This window comes from Antennarius striatus, chromosome 8 (genome assembly GCF_040054535.1).
Source record: "Antennarius striatus isolate MH-2024 chromosome 8, ASM4005453v1, whole genome shotgun sequence".
NCBI classification, from domain to species: Eukaryota; Metazoa; Chordata; class Actinopteri; order Lophiiformes; family Antennariidae; genus Antennarius; species Antennarius striatus.
In genome coordinates, this window is record NC_090783.1 from 7,767,086 (window position 1) to 7,785,365 (window position 18,280).

The 18,280-nt window shown below is 40.5% G+C and overlaps 1 pseudogene; it reads right to left on the reverse strand.

The window, feature by feature from the left end:
* Positions 1 to 11,511: 11,511 nt before the first annotated feature.
* LOC137599912 (uncharacterized) lies at positions 11,512 to 12,133 on the reverse strand (annotated as a pseudogene).
* Positions 12,134 to 18,280: the final 6,147 nt, after the last annotated feature.

Here is an 18,280-nt window from a genome sequence, read left to right on the forward strand (position 1 = left end):
TTCAAATGTGGTATTTGGATTAGATTAACATATTGGGAATCTAAACGGTTACTCTTTATTCAAAAAACATTAAAACTTAATGATGTGACATATGACAGTGCTACAGCAGAATTTATAGCAGTTTTCAGACTGGCTGTCAGTATTGGTAGTTCTTTGAGACCTTCCCTGCTAATAATAATCATGGGAAGTGATCTGCTGATTTAAAAATGACTGACAAACTGTTCCGGTAGTTTTGGTGTTTTTGATTTACAAAGAACATCTGATTAGCCAAATCAAACAGAACATAATTGGTGCAAGTTACAAAATAAAAACTGCAAAGAAAAGCGAGGTACAGTTGCTGGAATTAATTAGCTGTTGCAGTGGAGCACTGATGGCATACATAAATATTTAGATATTATTGTGGTAAATGACTAATAAGTCAAAGTTAAAATGGACTCTTTCAACATATTTTTTTAAACATTAATATGAATCACACGTCCAACTAAACAGAAATATAACTAGACTGATATATATATATACATATTGGCCCAGTGAATGGAACGTCTTCCGACCGGTGGCGCTCACATCAGATCTAATGAATACTCTGGAGCGGCTCTTCCTCAATCTACTCAGGTCTCAGGTGAAACATGCTGAGGACTCTTTACAGTTTGCCTACCGGGAAATGGTTGGCGTGGAAGACGCCATCCTCTACATGCTACACCGAGCCCACTTGCATCTGGACAAGGAAAGCGGCAATGTGAGGATCCTTTTACTAGATTTTTCAAGTGCCTTTAAAACCATCCAGCCCTGTATCCTACAGGAAAAACTCCTACAAATGCAAGTGGACCCCGGCCTGGTTGCTTGGATCCAAGACTACCTCACCAACAGACCACAGATCGTCAGGCCAAAGGACGCCACGTCTGATACTGTGGTCAGCTGCATCGGTGCTCCACAGGGGACTTTCTTGTCCCCAATCCACTTCACCCTGCTACAACTCAGAACTTCTGCTACAACTCAGAACTGTGTCACATTGAGAAGTACGCAGATGACACAACTATCGTGGGATGTATCAGGGACAATGAGGAGGAGGAGCATAAATGCTTGATGAAGGACTCTGTTGACTGGTGTTGCAGCAGCCTGAAGCTCAACACCTCCAAAACTAAAGAGCTGGTCATTGACTTCAGGAGGGACAGACCCCAACCTAGACCAGTTCTGATAGGAACGGAGGAGGTGGAGATTGTGCAGACCTATAAATATCTTGGGCTGTGGCTGGACAACAAGCTGGACTGGACAAGCAACACGAGGCAGCTGTACAAGAAAGCACAGAGCAGGATGCACTTTCTGAGGAGGCTGAGGAAGCTCCTGAGGATGTTCAATCAGTCTGTGGTCACCAGCATCCTGTCGGTCGCTGTGGTTTGTTGGGGAGGGAGTGTGACCAAGGCGGATCTCTCCAGGCTGGAGAAGCCGATCAGGCGGGCCAGCTCGGTGGCCGGGATGAAGCTGGACCCTCTGGCAACGGTGGTAGAGAAGAGAACCTTGGACAAACTGCTGGACATCATGGACAATGTCAGCTGCCCTCTGCACACCATTACCAACAACCAGAGAAGCCTGAGAAGCCTGACCAGCCAGAGGCTGCGCCTCCCAACATGCAGGACAAACAAACTTAAGAACTCGTTCATCCCCCGAGCCATTAAACTGCTCAACTCCTCTCTGGGGGAGATGAAGAAGAAGAAAGTCGACACTAGAGCTTTAGGGATGACACAAACAATACAGCAAAAACAATGTAAACACTATAAACATTTCACGATACCCATACTTAACTAGGCTTGTTTATTAATTTTTATTTCTATGCCTATTTATGATTTTCCATTTGTATATTCTTGATGGGTTATTTATTAATCTTTCTATTTGGCATTGTACTACTTTCTATGTGCTTGTGCTTTCTGTGTGCTTTTTCTGTGTTTTGTGTACTCACTGTACTGTGTGCGATGGATAAATTAATTTCCTTGATGGAACCTCCTAAAGGGATAAAAAAAGTTATACTCTACTCTTGATTAAATGTATTTTTTAGAATCATCAACCACAGCTGTTAGAGTCAAACCTAAATTTGCTTTAATAGATGTAAAAATATTTTGATTCTCCATCTTGAAGCTATATTTTGATTACTTTGTCTCAAATGGATTAAAGTGTATATCAATGTACAGTAATACCTCTGTACTCGACCATAATCCGTTCTGAGGTGGTGGTTGAGCACCGATTTGTTCGAACACCGAAACCAATTTTCCCATAAGAAATAATGGAAAGTATTTTAATCCGTTCTTACCATTTAGAAAAATACCTAAAATATTATAAGAACGTGTATCTAAACAACAATGAAGACGTAAATGTGCACAAGCAGTACATGATAAAGATAAAGCATTATAAACCATTTTGTATAATTTACTTACGTTTCGGAGAGTGGTTGATGGCACTAGCGTCATCATGGAAGGGGAATCCCCTTCCATGATGACGCTAGGTAACGCGCCTCCAGGGGTTTTCTCCCTTCTCTCTCTCTTCCGTGGAGGTGAATCTGGCTGGGCAGTAGCCTTCCTCTTTTCTTTAAGAAGGAACCTGTCCATTGTCATTTGCTTCTGCTTCAAGATAGTGGAAATGGTTGACTTTGCCATTTCATACTGCAACGCGAGGTCGGACACTCGTACACCACTTTCATATTTTGCTATAATTTCCGTACGTCTTTGCGTACGTAATTTGCATACGTGTTACTCCGCTGGCGGTCTGAGTCGAACTGACGCTTACCTGCTGGCCGAGGAGCGCGTTCGGGTCGACTTGGCTAGTCGAGTACCGAAAATCTGTTCAGGCTCCGATACATTTTCTACTCAAATTTTTTGGTCGAGCACCGATTTGGTCGAGTATAGAGGCGGTCGATTACAGAGGTATCACTGCACTTTTATTAACAACTTCTTCTTTTCCTTTCGGCTTTTCCCTTCAGGGGTTGCCACAGCGAATCAATTTCCTCCATCTGGCCCTGTCCTTTGAATCCTCTTCTCTCACACCAACTACCTTCATGTCTTCCCTCATTACATCCATAAACCTCCTCTTTGGTCTTCATCTAGGCCTCCTGCCTGGCAGTTCAAAACTCAGCATCCTTCTACCAATATATTCACTATCTCTCCTCTGGACATGTCCAAACCATCTCAGTCTGGCCTCTCTGACTTTATCTCCAAAACCTCTAACATGTGTACTCATTCCTGATCCTATCCTTCCTGGTCACTCCCAGAGAGAACCTCAGCATCTTCATCTCTGCTACCTCCAGCTCTGTCTCCTGTCTTTTCTTCAGTGACACTGTCTCTAGACCAATGTACTTTTATTAACATACCAGAAAAAAAACAAAAAACTTTTTTTAACAGTGCAAATAGGTGAAAATTACCATTGAACTAAGACTGGTACTGCAGGAGGTAAAATGGGTACAGTTTGAGTCCTGTTGTAGAAATAATTGTATCATTCAAAAGCATGTGAAACAAAATCAAGCAGTTATTACATTAATGTTCTCTAACACAAATGAGCACCGTGGTTAGCCCACAGCAACATTCATATTAGACAGCTCAGAGTGCTACAATGCCCATCTGCTCATCAGGTGGTCAGAATCATGAAAGTACCTTCTCTAATCAGCAGCCACTCACATCAGCAACAAAGACACCGAAGGCTATTAGCTTAAAAATCATTACTTGACATTTACCTCTCCCTCACCCTTTCCATGAGCCAGTGAATTGCTGACATTTGAGGCAGACTCCAGCGGCTGAAGACTGTAATTTTACTTAGATACTTAGATTCAGCTTGCGTCAAGCGCCAAAACCTGAGGTGACGGACGGACTCATGCTACAGAGCAAATAATGTGAGGAAGGTCAGAGGTCACATTCGATAAAGAGTCCAAATGCAATCACTGAAATAAACTGGGTTAAAAATCAAACCATCAAAATAAATGAGGCAAAGCTCTTGTGCAAGAAACATGCACTTTTAAACTATGACCTACAGTGCCTTGCAAAAGTATTGGCCGCCAAAAACTTGGTGACATTTTGCCACATTTCAGGCTTCAAACAGATAACAAACTGAAAATATTTTTCAAGAATCAACAACATGTGAGACACAATCGGGAAGTGGAACCAAATTTATTCAACATTTTATATTGTGTTTACAAATAAAAAAACTGAAAAGTAGGATGTGCAAATGTGAGACCAAATGACACAGCTGCACTTTGTCATTGTTAGTCATTTAGGTCAACATTGGATCATTCAGAAGTCATCAGAGAACTTCTGGAGTCGGTTAGCTGAGCTGAGAGAACAGGAGGCCAATATTTTTGCACATTCCACTTTTCAGTTTTTTATGAATAAATTTGGTTCCACTTCACAATTGTGTCTCACATGTTGTTGATTCTTGAAAATATTTTCAGTTTGTTATCTCTAAGTTTGAAGCCTGAAATGTGGCAAAATGTCAAAAAAGTATTTATTTTTTTGGGGGGGGGGTACTTTCGCAAGGCATTGTATTTTCATACACACGGTGAGTGATCATTATGATATGCATTTTAGTTGTATCAATTCTGTTGAGGAATATGACCATGTCAAGTCACTTTTGAAGTGTTTGTTTTAATTTTTATTAAAGATACACCAATCAGATTTAACATTAAGATGACTGACAGGTGAAATGAAAAACACAGATCATGTCTCTATCATGACAACTGTTAATGAGTGGAATATAGTAGGCAGCAAGGAAACATTCTGTCCTCAAATTTCATGTGCTAAAAGAAGGACAAATGGATAAGTATAAGAATTTGAATTAGTGTGAAAGGGACAAACTGGTGGCTAAACTGGGTCTGGACATCTCCAAAATTGTAGCTTTTTTGTAGTTTTCCACAATTTGCCAACATGGATCTAAAGTGCATGGTCTAAGGAAGGAAAAGGAGTGAACTGGTGACAGCCAGACAGCCAGCAGTCAACTGGTGACAGCCAGACAGCTTTGACTTCCCATCACGCACATGGGGAGTGACAGCTGGCCCATTCACTGCTGAAAGTGCCAGCAGTGGGCATGTAAGCGTAAGATCTAGACCAAAGTACAATGAAAGATAGCAGCTAGGTCTGAAAAATCATATTTTCTTTTATATCTAGTGGATGGCTTTGCAAATGTGTGTTACTTACCTGGAAAACTTTTAGCACCAGGATGCCCTATGGCAAGAAAATAAGCTGACGGTGCTTTCAGTAATGTTCTCCCACCCAGCGAAAGATAATTCAGGAATAATTTGGGGAATGCAACAAGTATGAGGTGATTACATGGAGTCCAAATTCCCAGTTGAGTGGGGGGGTGATGGGATGTGTTGGACTAACAACACATCCCACATCTGCCTCTGTCTCTGCCCACCTGGGGGCGTGAAGCAGACTACAGTTTGGGCACAACGCCAGTGTACCATGGAGCCACACATAGACAAAAAAGTACACACACTCACACCTATGGGCATTTATGAAGCAGGCCAATTTGCCTCAAGTGTCATGTTTTTGGAGGTTTGAGGAAGCAAGAGAAACCAGAAAGAACCCACACAGATATGGGGAGAATATGAAAACTCTGCATTGAGCGGGACTCAAATCGGGAATCTCCTTGCAGTGCTGCAACAGCAATACCCACTGTGCCACCATGCCACCCCATTCGATTTTCAATCCATCATGAATAGCACTATAACATGTCTGTCTGTGAGTATATGTGGGGTTGATTGCATGATCAAAGTAAATATTCCATTTTATAAATTATACATTATGATGTAAATTGTTAGGTAAAAGTTATTTGTCTTACTGGATTGAGCCTGGCACAAAATGAAGCAACAGCGAGTTTCTACAGTGATTGAACTAAATTAATGAGGTCTAATGGACAAGTACAGGAAAAATGGCAAATTATGACCCCTTTAAGAATTCAATTAATTTAATTACCTGATTCACTACATGAATTTCATCATGTGATTCCACTGGATATTTTTATTCTTGACTGTATGAATTGCATTTTGTTAATGTTTGATGAATTATATGTTTAATTAATTATATTATTATAGTCATCATATTATACAGTATGACTTGTTATGTGGTATGATATATGTATCATAGCATAGCATATAATGTCAAAATATATTGTTTTTGAGTAAATTAAAATTATAATAAAGCAGGGTCTCATTATGCAAAAGTACAGAGCCATGCTTCCGTGTCTTCAAACTAACTTTTAAGTTCTGATCATTAGGAAGTCAGCTGTTAGCAGAGGTCAAGAGAAAAACCAAGACCTTTCTCTGCAGTTTCTGCCTCCAGACTTGAGGAAGACATAACTGTTAATTATTCTATGGATAAATTATTCATTGTTTTCAAAACTTTTGTTCTTGGATTTTCTGACACCGTTATAACTAGTTTCTATTTAAATTTTGAACAATTTGAATCTGAATTTTTGACAGTATATCATAAAAACACAAATTTGCACTGTAGTTGAAAGTTGTGAATCGGTGCAATTAAAATGGTGAATAAATAAAAGGAAATGACCAAAAAAAATAAAATCTTTGACATTATGTCTTTTTACAGGTCACCTGGGGGTGGGGTACGATTATCCAGTCTCTGCTTCAGCTGGTCCCAGTCGTGCTCTATGGCAGTGGTCCCCAACCCCCGGGCCATGGACCGGGTCATTTGGTACCAGGCCGCACAGAAAGAAAAAAACATTACATTACTTCCGTTTTTATTTATTTTGGAGTCTGGAAGATGTTTTATTTTGAAAAGTGACATCTGTGCAGAATGACGCACAGACAAATGCATGTCTGTCCCACTTGACAGGTCTCGTCACGTGACAGCTTATCAGCCCACACAATTAAGCGCCCACAACCGCGCCAGTGTTCTGGATTAAAGTCAAGGCAGATAATCCTGAGATCGCCCAAAAAGTATCTCAAACCCTGCTTCCATTTCTTACGTCCTGTCTTTGTGGAGCGGGATTTTCTGCAGTGACCGTAAAGAAAACCAAACTGCGGAGTCAACCGGTCATCCGGAACACACTTCCGGTGCCATTGTCTCCCCTAACCCTAACCCTAACCCTAACCCTAACCACTAATTGTCATTATTGCAATTATTATTTTATTGACTTGTTCACCCTTTTATTGGAAATGAACAGGATTTCTCCTATTTGAATGCACTAATTGTAAGTCGCTACATTTCAAAATAAACCTCATCGGTGCAGTCACTTTAATCGAGTTTTTAATGTAATTTTTACTTACAATTATTTTGTTTACAGAGATGCTGATTATCAATTTATGAAAAAAAGTTTGTTTATTGTCTGTTGATGTCTGAATTTTACATAAAACCACTGCGGATGATTTATTATTAGACTACAGCTGTCCTGGCATCATTAACTATTATCGAGCAAATGAAGACCGGTCCGTGAAAATATTGCCTTAGATAAAACTGGTCTGTGGTGCAAAAAAGGTTGGGGACTGCTGCTCTATGGGGCTCAGGTCAGGGGACATTGCTGGCCATACCATATGAGGCACTCGGACTTGAACCTGAAGTCTAGCTGTGACAACTCTGGCACGATGTGGTGGAGCATTATCATCCATGAACAGAAAGTTGGGGCAGTGCTGGTGGAGTTGGGGGATAATGGGTTCTATGATGTCTCTAAGGTAAGAAGGTGAGTGACTGATGCCCTTCTTCAAGCGCATCCCAGAGATGCACTACTTTCTTGAGGTAAAATGAACTCTGGAAAATGGTTGTTTTTGTAGTTTTTGGTATTTGCCCCAATATGTAAAGCACACTGTACAGAGTGAGATGAATGCATAGAAAACACAAAATTAGGTGTCCATCACCCCAACATAATTGCTTGCCTATCCAAAAGATTGCTGAAGTTAAACAAACACCGTATCTAAAACACCCACTGAGTCTCTCAGTGGGTGTTTATGCAAATGTGTAACTTATTTACAGCTTCTTTAACATGACATGTTTTGCTTTGACTTCGCGGGGAGTATCTGTAACCAAGTATCAATTTGTCCCTCCTTCAATAACAACAAACAAGGACGAGATCAAATTCAACGGTACTCAGCAGGAATTTATTTTGGGTCTGGCAGTAGTATGCTGCCAAAGTCCAATAAAATGATATAAAACTTTTATGGACTGGAACGTACCTTCCCTTCATTAAAAATAAAAATAAAAGTTGAATAAATTTAAGACATAATATATTAAAAGAAAATAAAAATAATAAATTATCTTCGGTTACAATATAACTGAAAATAGTACAATGCAAAACATTGTGAAATATTTCTTTTCAACCAGTCTTTTGCAGGGTTTATCAAAATTAATCTGTCCTTTTTTATTCCTTAGAAAAGAACAGTTAATCCTGTTCACAAATTGCGGTGATCCACAATTTAGAAGTTCTTAATCCAGAAAATTAGACATCCTAGTTAAGGAAAACACATTTTGGGTACCCAACAAAAAATTACTATAGAGCTCCTATAGGAAGAAAAAGTATTCTTTTTTAAAAAATTTTCCTGATAACTCAAGTTGTCCACGAGCAGAGATTGTGATGGTTGGCGGCAGATCCTGGTACACAGCAAGTCTATCTGGCTCCGGTCAACCCACGCTAGCAGGAAGAAGTATAATTGGTGACTTGATCTGAAAGAAGGCTCGTATAGACTGGCCACAGCTCAGCCATGTGTCCTCTCCTCTCTCAGTATTAATCAAGTAACAACGTTTTAAACTCATACACCACTAAATCATTACAGTGACTGGTTTCCAAGTCTGTTGGTTGTTAGCACTCAGCTAGGAATTAGTAATTAGCTCGCAATTAGCATCTACTAGAAAAATGCACATTTCTTCTTCTTTTCCTTTGGCTTTTCCCTTCAGGGGTCGCCACAGCGAATCAGTTGTCTCCTGCATCCTCTTCTCTCACACCAACTACCTTCACGTCCTCTTTCACTACATCCATAAACCTCCTCTTTGGTCTTCCTCTGGGCCTCCTGACTGGCAGTTCAAAACTCATCATTCTTCTACCAATATGTATATTCACTATCTCACTATAAAATGAGTTAAGGCAATATATATGAGCTAATATACATCTCACATTTTCATTTATATTATTCACTACAAAAAATGCACATTTATACATTCATATTCACCTATACACAAGGAACCTCTGGTGAGTTTTGAACTGCCAGGCAGGAGGCCTAAAGGAAGACCAAAGAGGAGGTTTATGGATGTAGTGAAAGAGGACATGAAGGTAGTTGGTGTGAGAGAAGAGGATTCAAAGGACAGGGCTAGATGGAGGAAATTGATTCGCTGTGGCGACCCCTGTAGGGTTAAGCCGAAAGGAAAAGAAGAAGATACAAGGAACCTCTTGTTACAACAGAAGGACATTCACATAACATCAATGTATGTGCTCACTTAGCAGGAAGAAGAGTAATTGGTGACTTGATGTGAAAGACGGCTACCGTAGACAGGCCACAGCTCGGCCATGTGTTCTCCCCTCTCTCAGTATTAATCAAGTGCAATTCGCGAATTCTCCCGCTCCCAGATCGCCATTACACAGCCGTAAAGCAGGGCTTTACTATCGTGACTCTTTAAGAGACAGTGTACTTATTAACACTGAATAACAGTGTGGCAGGATAGTGCTACACTCCCCACCGTGAGGGGGTAGTGTAGCAGACAATTAGCGAGTGCCGCATAAATAGACCTGGTCGGACCCTTCTCCATCCTTTTTCCGCTTCCTCTTCCTCCTTTACGGAGCTGACAGCTGGGTGTGGCAGCGTTTTGCGGTGAGCAGTTGAGTTGGAAAATAAGGTAGGCATGCTCGTTCTCCTCGATCTGTTCAGTGTATGGGCCCCGTATTTACTCCGGTTTTGCCCCATCCGGCAGTGTGGTGTTACTGGGACCTGGGCTGTCTCCCTTGGGCCGGTGCGCGTGCGGTGCGCATCCTGAGGGTAAGACGCTTAGTTGTCTGTCTTTTTAAATCAAGCTGCTGAAGGTCTGGGTGCGTTATGGGTTATGGTTCTCTCCCAGAACCACCTCTCCTGGTCTGGGCTGCAGGCTTCCTCCTCCTGCCGCGAGTGACACCTCAATCCTGCTCTCCGGTAGGATGTTTATCTGTGACTTTTTATTTTGTAATGTCCTATAGTCGTATTTTAATTAGGTTAATTTGTTTATTTTGCAGTGCGCGGCCGTCATCGCCACTGAGAGCTCACTGCTGTTTTGGTTCTTTGGTTCTTGGTTCCTCGTTCTCTGTTCGTTGTGTTCTTTTTTCCCCCCCTGCATCTCTGTGTCTGCTCCGGGGTTTGGCTCATCTGGAGGCCTCCACCACCACAATCCGGCGCTGATTCGGCCTATATCGGGCCAGACACCATTACCGGTGGTCAAGGCCGTATCATACGGCGTCCTCAACGCGCGCCAAGAGAGGGCATCCCGACCCTCTAATTGACGCTGAGCCACTACCCCTGGAGGGTGGTTTTAATTGGAGGGGCAGACTCTCCCCATTTTTTTGAGTTTATTCATCTGTTATTTCTTCCGTTGAATTATTATTGATCAGTTTGGTGGGTTATGTTTGATCTATTGTGTAGTAATCTTTTTTTTCCTCTTTTGGATAATTTGTGTGTTAAACAGTTTATTTTGGGTTTATTGCTATTTGGTTATCGTGTGTGAGGGTTGCCTTGCGTTTTTTTTGTTTCTAATTGTGTTCTTTTCGTTGACAGGTGCTGCGGGCCCAGAGCGGCAGCGGTTCCCCTGGTGGTGGTTCCTTATTCACGTTTTTGGTTTGCTGTGTCACGGGTGCAGTGTAGTTTTTTTTTTTGATCTCTCCCCTTTTTGTTACCGCTGTCGTGGTAAGCCCCAGCTCTGTTTTTGGTAATCCCTCATACTCTTTATAATCATATTTGTAGTATTCTTTTTGTCTGTCCTCATTTTAAAATAACTGTTTAATAAAGTCATTTTTTTTATAATTGGAAATCACACTCTGGTCCCGTGGAATATTCTTGAACCATGTGCCTTGGATCATTTCAAAACCTGCATATCCATAAGTCTTGTCCATATCCTGGGGTGAAAGCCCCCAGGTGGCGTTGTCGGCAACGGCTTCACGCCGCTCGCCTTGCCACAACAGGTTGGCTAGATAACCCCTGGGCTACATATCCATTGTCCGACCTGCAGTGAGCCAGAAGATAGCGGTGCATTGTGTCCTGTAATTAGTAGATCTTTTGCATATTAAATGGATAGAGAACTCAGTCAGCCAGGAGACAGCCAATTAACTTTATCCTCTATTTTCTGTCAGGTTCTGAGGGAATATTTTACTGCATCTGTCTCCAGATTTCAAGACAGTCAACTGTGTCTAACACAATCATTAACCCTGCTGAAATTCCTTTATATACAGTGGACAAAATAAGTATTTGATTCCCTGCTGCTTTTGGCAGTTGTCATACTAAGGAATAAATCAACAGTCTCTGACTTTTAGGGTAGCTTTACTTTATCAGTTATAAAAAGAAGAATATTGAGAAAATTACATGAAATGTCCCTTTAGAAGAGAAACACCCCCAAAGCATAAGGCTTCCACTGCCATGATTGACAGTAGGGATGGTGTTTTTGGGGTCCTATTAAGCATTTCTCTTCCTCCGAACACGTCGAGTTGAGTTGAGTTGAGGCCAAAGAGCTCAATTTTGGTCTCATCTGACCAGCAAATTCTCCCAGTCTCTTTCTGAGTCATTAATATGTTCGTTGGTAAACTTGAGGTGGGCCTTGACATGAGCCTTGTTGAGCAGAGGGACCTTGTGTGCACTGCAGGTTTTTAAACTATTGCGTCTCAGTTTATTACCAATAGTGTTCTTGGTGACTGTGGTCCCAGCTGCCTTGAGATCATTAACCAGCTCCTCCCGTGTACTTCTCAGCTGATCTCTAACACTTCTCATAATCATTGAGACCCCAAGAGGTGATATCTTGCATGGAGCCCCCAGCCTAAGTCGATTAACAATCATGTTGTACTTCTTCCACTACCGAATAATTGCACTAACAGTTGTCACCTTCTCATTCACCGTCTTACTTATGGTTTTGTAGCCCATTCCAGCCTTGTGGAGTTCAACAACTTTGTCCCTGACATCTTTTGACAACTCTTTAGTCTTGGCCATGGTGGGGATGGTGGAGTATTACTGATTCTGTGGGCAGGTGACTTTTTATACAGTGACAATTTGAAACAGGTGTCTGTCATGCAGGTAATTACTTCAGCGATATTAGGAGTATGTCAGTGGTCTGTGGGAGCCAACATTGGTCAAGGTTGGTCGGGGATGAAATACTTATTTCCCTCAATGACATGCAAATTAATTTTTAGTTTTCATTTCATGTAATTTTCTCAACATTTTTAATCTTCTATCTATAACTTAAAATAAAGCTGCAATAAAAATCTGAGACATAATTTATTTTTTAGTATGACAACTGCCAAAATAAGCGAGGGTTCAAATACTTTTTTCTTCCGCTGTATATTGGACGTTCATGTCAAATCAGAGGAAAAAACAAACTTTGAATTCTGTAAGAGGAGCCGGAAATCAAAGTTGGTATGGAGATTACAGATTGTTATCTCTTGTCCTCTCCAGTTTGGATATGAGGAAAAAATAAAATAATGCCTGTCAGCTAAGAACCAAACGGTTGCTAAGGGCCTTTACACTAATATCCTATGCACTTCAAACAAGTTGAACAAGTTGTGTGTGGTATATGGTCGGTGAATAAAATTAAGCAGTAAATGAGGGACAAAAAAAGTGATTATCAAAATGTGACCCCAATATCCAATTAGAGTGAAACAATTCATGTCATTAAGCAGCAAAATATTCAGCACCAATGCTATTCGGAGGGATGTTCAATTAGATGCTTCCGGGAATCCACAAGGCAAACGACTGGGGCATCGGACACAAATGATGGAGTACCTTTTTCTGTCAATTGACAGAAGATATGTCACCTCAATCTGAAACATGAATATATGCTTGTGAGATGCAGCAATGAGCCACAATTGGAGCAGCACCATCTCGATTCATACAAGACTTGCGAATAAAAGAGCTCCAGGTCTAATTTTGTAAATGCCGCAGTGTCTTGGGGAGATGTAAGATTCCCCCTAGCTTTGTGAAAAGCAGTAAAGATATACTGTATAACAGCCTGTGAACAAATAAAGACAGAGAAGAAATGAGTCATAAACAACAACTGGTGGTCTTCTTAGGATTTATAGATATACAGACAGTTCATAGATAGATAGATAGATAGATAGATAGATAGATAGATAGATAGATAGATAGATAGAGAGACCCTTCTCTTTTTGAAATGAATAATCATTGACTTTATATGAAATCTGACTCTTGAACTCAGCTTCCAAGGACACAGAATAAATAGAATAGAAACACTATCTTACTTGTGAAGTTGATATACAATGCCCATTTGACCAGCCTGTCTGCTCGCTGGATATATTTCAACTCTGAGCTTGTGTAAGTTGCATCGGCCCTTTCCAATCAGCAGCAGAGATTTTTTTTCCCTTTACAGCAGGGGCTGCGAGACTTGTGCCTGTAACTGACTTACTGATATTGGACCCCTGACTTGTTAGGGGTTCTTATTTCTTATTTGTTGGTGGCAGAACTATTGTGTGGTGTCAGTGGCAATTATCTTTTAATATAGATGGACTGGTGAATTGTTTTCATAAGAACAAAGTCACCAAGAGCTACCATTCTCTTATACCACTTAAGTGCATCGTTTTTGATTCCACATCAATTCATCCTTGAATGAAGCCATTCGGACACACGTTCTGGTGTTATCTGTAACTTTCATTTTTCTGTTCCTGAAACAATGTATTTGTATCAATGATGTTCACTTTTTCGACAATGGTGTGAACATGTTAAGTGTACCTCTGTTTTGCTAATTGACAATGGAAGTTTTAATTAGGCATGCTATTGATGTACATTTTCACACACATTTTGTTATGGGAGTGTTTAATGGCAAAACTGCATTTCAGTAAAAGTGAGTGACTTTTGGCACATCAGTATCCTCAAAACAGGCCTCACTTTCGCTCTCAGACTGCATATATGGAGCTGTTCTTTTACCATTTAAGATATTGGAATTCATCCTGGCAACAGGCAATCTTTCACTGTAGAGAGAGGCAATTTCAGACAGGTACTCCAAGCTTAAAGACATCCCTGGGCCAACTGACGATATACTACCCACTCACCTGATCACAACTCAGCAGCAGGATACTGGCTCGGAGCACTGCTATGCATGTGGTTGAGATGGGTTACTGTTATTAACTGATTGATTGGCAGACTATTTCAGAGGAAGAAAAGCCTCAACTGATTACTGACGTTAATCAATCTATTTATTCTTAGCTCCAAAAATGTCCATATACCATGAATCAATCCCACATTTATTTTACAAAGAAAATGTAATGTAGAAATGAGCAGAAATGAAGCTGGCTTTCTTTGTTCATGCTGATGATGACTCATATGAAAGCCCTGCTCTTAAATCAATGTGCCCCTTTCAGGCCATGGTAGATGAAATGTTTGTATTATTTCCTATAATCAATGTGGTGCTGCTCAAAGACAAAATGTATGTAATACAGTGATGATACCAACTAGAGCTTATACTAGCTTTGTCCTTACTTTTTAGAGCTCAGTTTTAATCCTCTGTGACTAATAATTTATAGTTACTGCAGCTAACTGCCTATACCCCTCTGTTTCGGAATGCATCTCTCCTGAATTCAAACACACAGCACCACTGCAAGTCCGCAGTTAACAAGTTCTGTGGTTTTTTTTGCACCCTTTTGTTTTCCCATTTCCTGGCTGTCGCTGATGTGACGAAACATATACTGTAATTATCATGAATTATCTTGTTGCACTAAGTTTATCACCCTAAAATATGATACAATTGATGCCATGCACACATAATGTTTCGTACATTCATTCTATATATTTTTATACACCAGGAACCTCTTGTTACAACAGAAGCACATTCACATAACATTAATGTATGTGCTCACTTAGCAGGAAGAAGTGTAATTGGTGACTTGATGTGAAAGATGGCTACCATAGACAGGCCACAGCTCGGCCATTCTCCCCTCTCTCAGTATTAATCAAGTGCATTTTATGAGTGTAGCTCAAGACTTTAATTGGTGTTGTTCTGTATTAGCAATTAGAATCTTCTTAGTGCTATTTTTGATAATGTAAGTAGTTTTTGTTTTACTCTACTGACAGAAACAAATATTTTGTAATAGGATTGCAACTAATAATTCTTTTCTTTTCATATTAATCTGTTGCTGCGATGTACTGGCAACGGGGTGTGCCCTGTGTTGTGGTCTAAGAGCCAAACCTGCAAACCAGAGCAAGGACCCAGAAGGACCAAGGCCTTGGGGCCATGAGACCTGCCTCTTGACTGCCTCTCAGTGTCACCCATTACCTGCTTAGCGGATAAGCGGCTGTACACCAGATAATCACAAAATGTGGATTGATGAATGGATGGATTAATCTGGTGATTTTATTTCTTTCTGTAATGAATCCTTTAGTTTATAACATTTTTTGAAACAAATCCCTACAAATTTTCCAGAAAAGAAATTGACAAACTTAACTGTCTTATTGTACATTGACTGTATTGTGTACTTGTGCACAATACAGTACGTTATTTTATAATGTAATGTCAGCAAATGAGAGAAACAGTACGGTATATCCTCATACTTTAGTTTTTTGTAGCTCCATTGCTACAGCACAGACTATACTTAAATTTTTTATCAGAACTGCTTTCTATTTTTTAAATAAATGTCCTGATGAAGACTATTCGAAAAAAAAAAAAAAAACCGAATTTTTTTATGCTTGCGTATGGCAAAAAGAATTTTAGTGATTTGGATAAGCTGATATTTTGGTTCTTACATACAGTACATCTAGTGATGTTGTTTCTTGGACACATCATCAGTGGCAGTGCCTGGGCTCACCAGGGGTTTCGGGTCTTTCAACTTCAGACCCCTCACCCAGGTGACCCAACCGGGGTGATCAGTTCCCGGCCCGTGTCCAAGAAGCACTCAACCACTGCTTATCCCTCTGGATCCACAGCCATCGAGAGGCTCTCTCTGCAGCCTCAGAAGCAGCAGCGATGGCTCTCATCTTACGTGCCCCTGTGATGCCCAGGAGACTGTAGGCCTTGCAGAGTGACTTCCCTGCAAAGCCTCTTCCCCCCACCTCGATCGGTAGGCATCGAGCACGCCACCCCCGATTGCGGCACTCCTCCACCAGCTCTGCATATTTCTCCCTCTTTCTCTCTCTTGCTTCTTCCATTCTCTCCTCCCAGGGCACTGTTAGCTCCAACATAATGACCTGCTTGGATGGATTAAGTAATTTCCACGGAACAAAAAGTGCTATGACTATCTGAATGTAAAACTTGTACGTGAGTCTCCTTCCTTCCTATGAATTCACATTTGTTATAGACAATTTTGAGTTTATCACAGAACCAAATAATTGTCCACATTACTACAGTACCTGTTAATATACTAGCAACTGTAGCGCATGCTAATGTAGCACTCAAACAGTTGTTGTCGGCCACCTGTTAAAGCCAGGCTTAATGATTCAGATATTGTTTGTTTTATGTCAGTAATGAACTCTGTCAGGCTTAAATACACAGATGCATGGTCAAATGAGTTTGCAACAAATTATAAGACTGAAAGCAATTTCAACACCTTTCCCACTGTTAATTTAAATTAGCACAGCAATGGCTGTGCTTTAGCATTGTGAGAACGCTCATTTAAAAATACAGTCTCACTGCGCTCCAGCTTTTAGCATAAGAATGTCCTAAATATAGGACAAAAAATGGTAAAATCACTGCTGGAATTGTTTTCCAATACAATCCACTTCTGTAGCTTTAAAAAATGCCATTCTTGGAAGGAAAAAAAGAAATCTTTGTGGAGAAATAGCATAAGAAATTTACATTTTTCACATTGCCCAGAAGAACAAAAACAAAACAAAAAAAAACCTTAATGTACATCATAAGTTTAAACTCATACAGCATATGGGTCTTAAGTGTGTTGTTTTGCAGTGACTCACAGAATTTTATATAAGTTTTTGTATTTATTGACACTGCTCAAGGCAGTGTGAGGCTGTGGTCATAAATTGTGAGGTGTTATGAATCTCTGTGTGTGTGTGTGTGTGTGAGAGAGAGAGAGAGAGAGAGAGAGAGAGAGAGAGAGAGAGAGAGAGAGAGAGAGAGAGAGAGAGAGAGAGAGAGAGAGAGAGAGAGAGAGAGAGAGAGAGAGAGAGAGAGAGAGAGAGAGAGAGAGAGAGAGAGAGAGAGAGAGAGAGAGAGAGAGAGAGAGAGAGAGAGAGAGAGAGAGAGAGAGAGAGAGAGAGAGCGTGTGTGTGTGAGCGTGTGTGTGTGGAGTAGTTTCTCATGCTCAGAATCTTCACATCAGCATTCACCCACAAAGTACGTATGAGGCAGAAACACTTCTGTGAGCCAGTCATAGAGTGACAGAAGGTGAATTAGTGAGTGATTAGAGGAGAATTCTAATTTACACTCCCATGTGTCTGCATGCCATTTGTAGGCCGAGACACTTGCAAACTAACGAGAGGAGTGTCAGACAGGTTGCAGAATTGACACACACAACTTGACAGTGGCTGTCCGATAGACACACACACACACACAGCTAACACACACCCCACGCAAAAGTGATTATGGATGATCCCTAAGCACTAAATCCCAGAAGTGGTAACAAAAATTTCAGCAGGGTTTAAGAGGCAGGTAGAGATAAGTAATTTTTTAACTTTGTCATGTGACTTTCTCTGCACTATGCAAATGTCTGCTGAACACAGGGACACTGGAGACTGAGAAAAAATACTGATGTAAAGGTTTATATCTTCCAGACAGTGTTTGACCTTTGTCCATCTGCTGCCAGACATTACACAAACAGATGAATACAGATAAAGCTCTATCACAAGCTGTCTATGTCATGTTTTGATTTAAAAGTTTACAAGTAATTACATATTAATTTAAGCCAAGTTGATTAATTATAGAAGCCTATAATGACCTGAATGTATACTTTATATGCAGATAAAATAATGCTGTGAATTTGAAAATCAATTTAGAATACATCATTGAAAAATACTTATGTGTGTGTGTGTGTGTGTGTGTGTGTGTGTGTGTGTGTGTGTGTGTGTGTGTATCTTTGTTTTGCTTTGATCTGAGAAGAGGAAGGAGTGTGTTACCATGTCTGCGCATCTACTCACTTTATGATTTGCTTCTGTATGTATTTCTACAAGTTTTTGTGTACC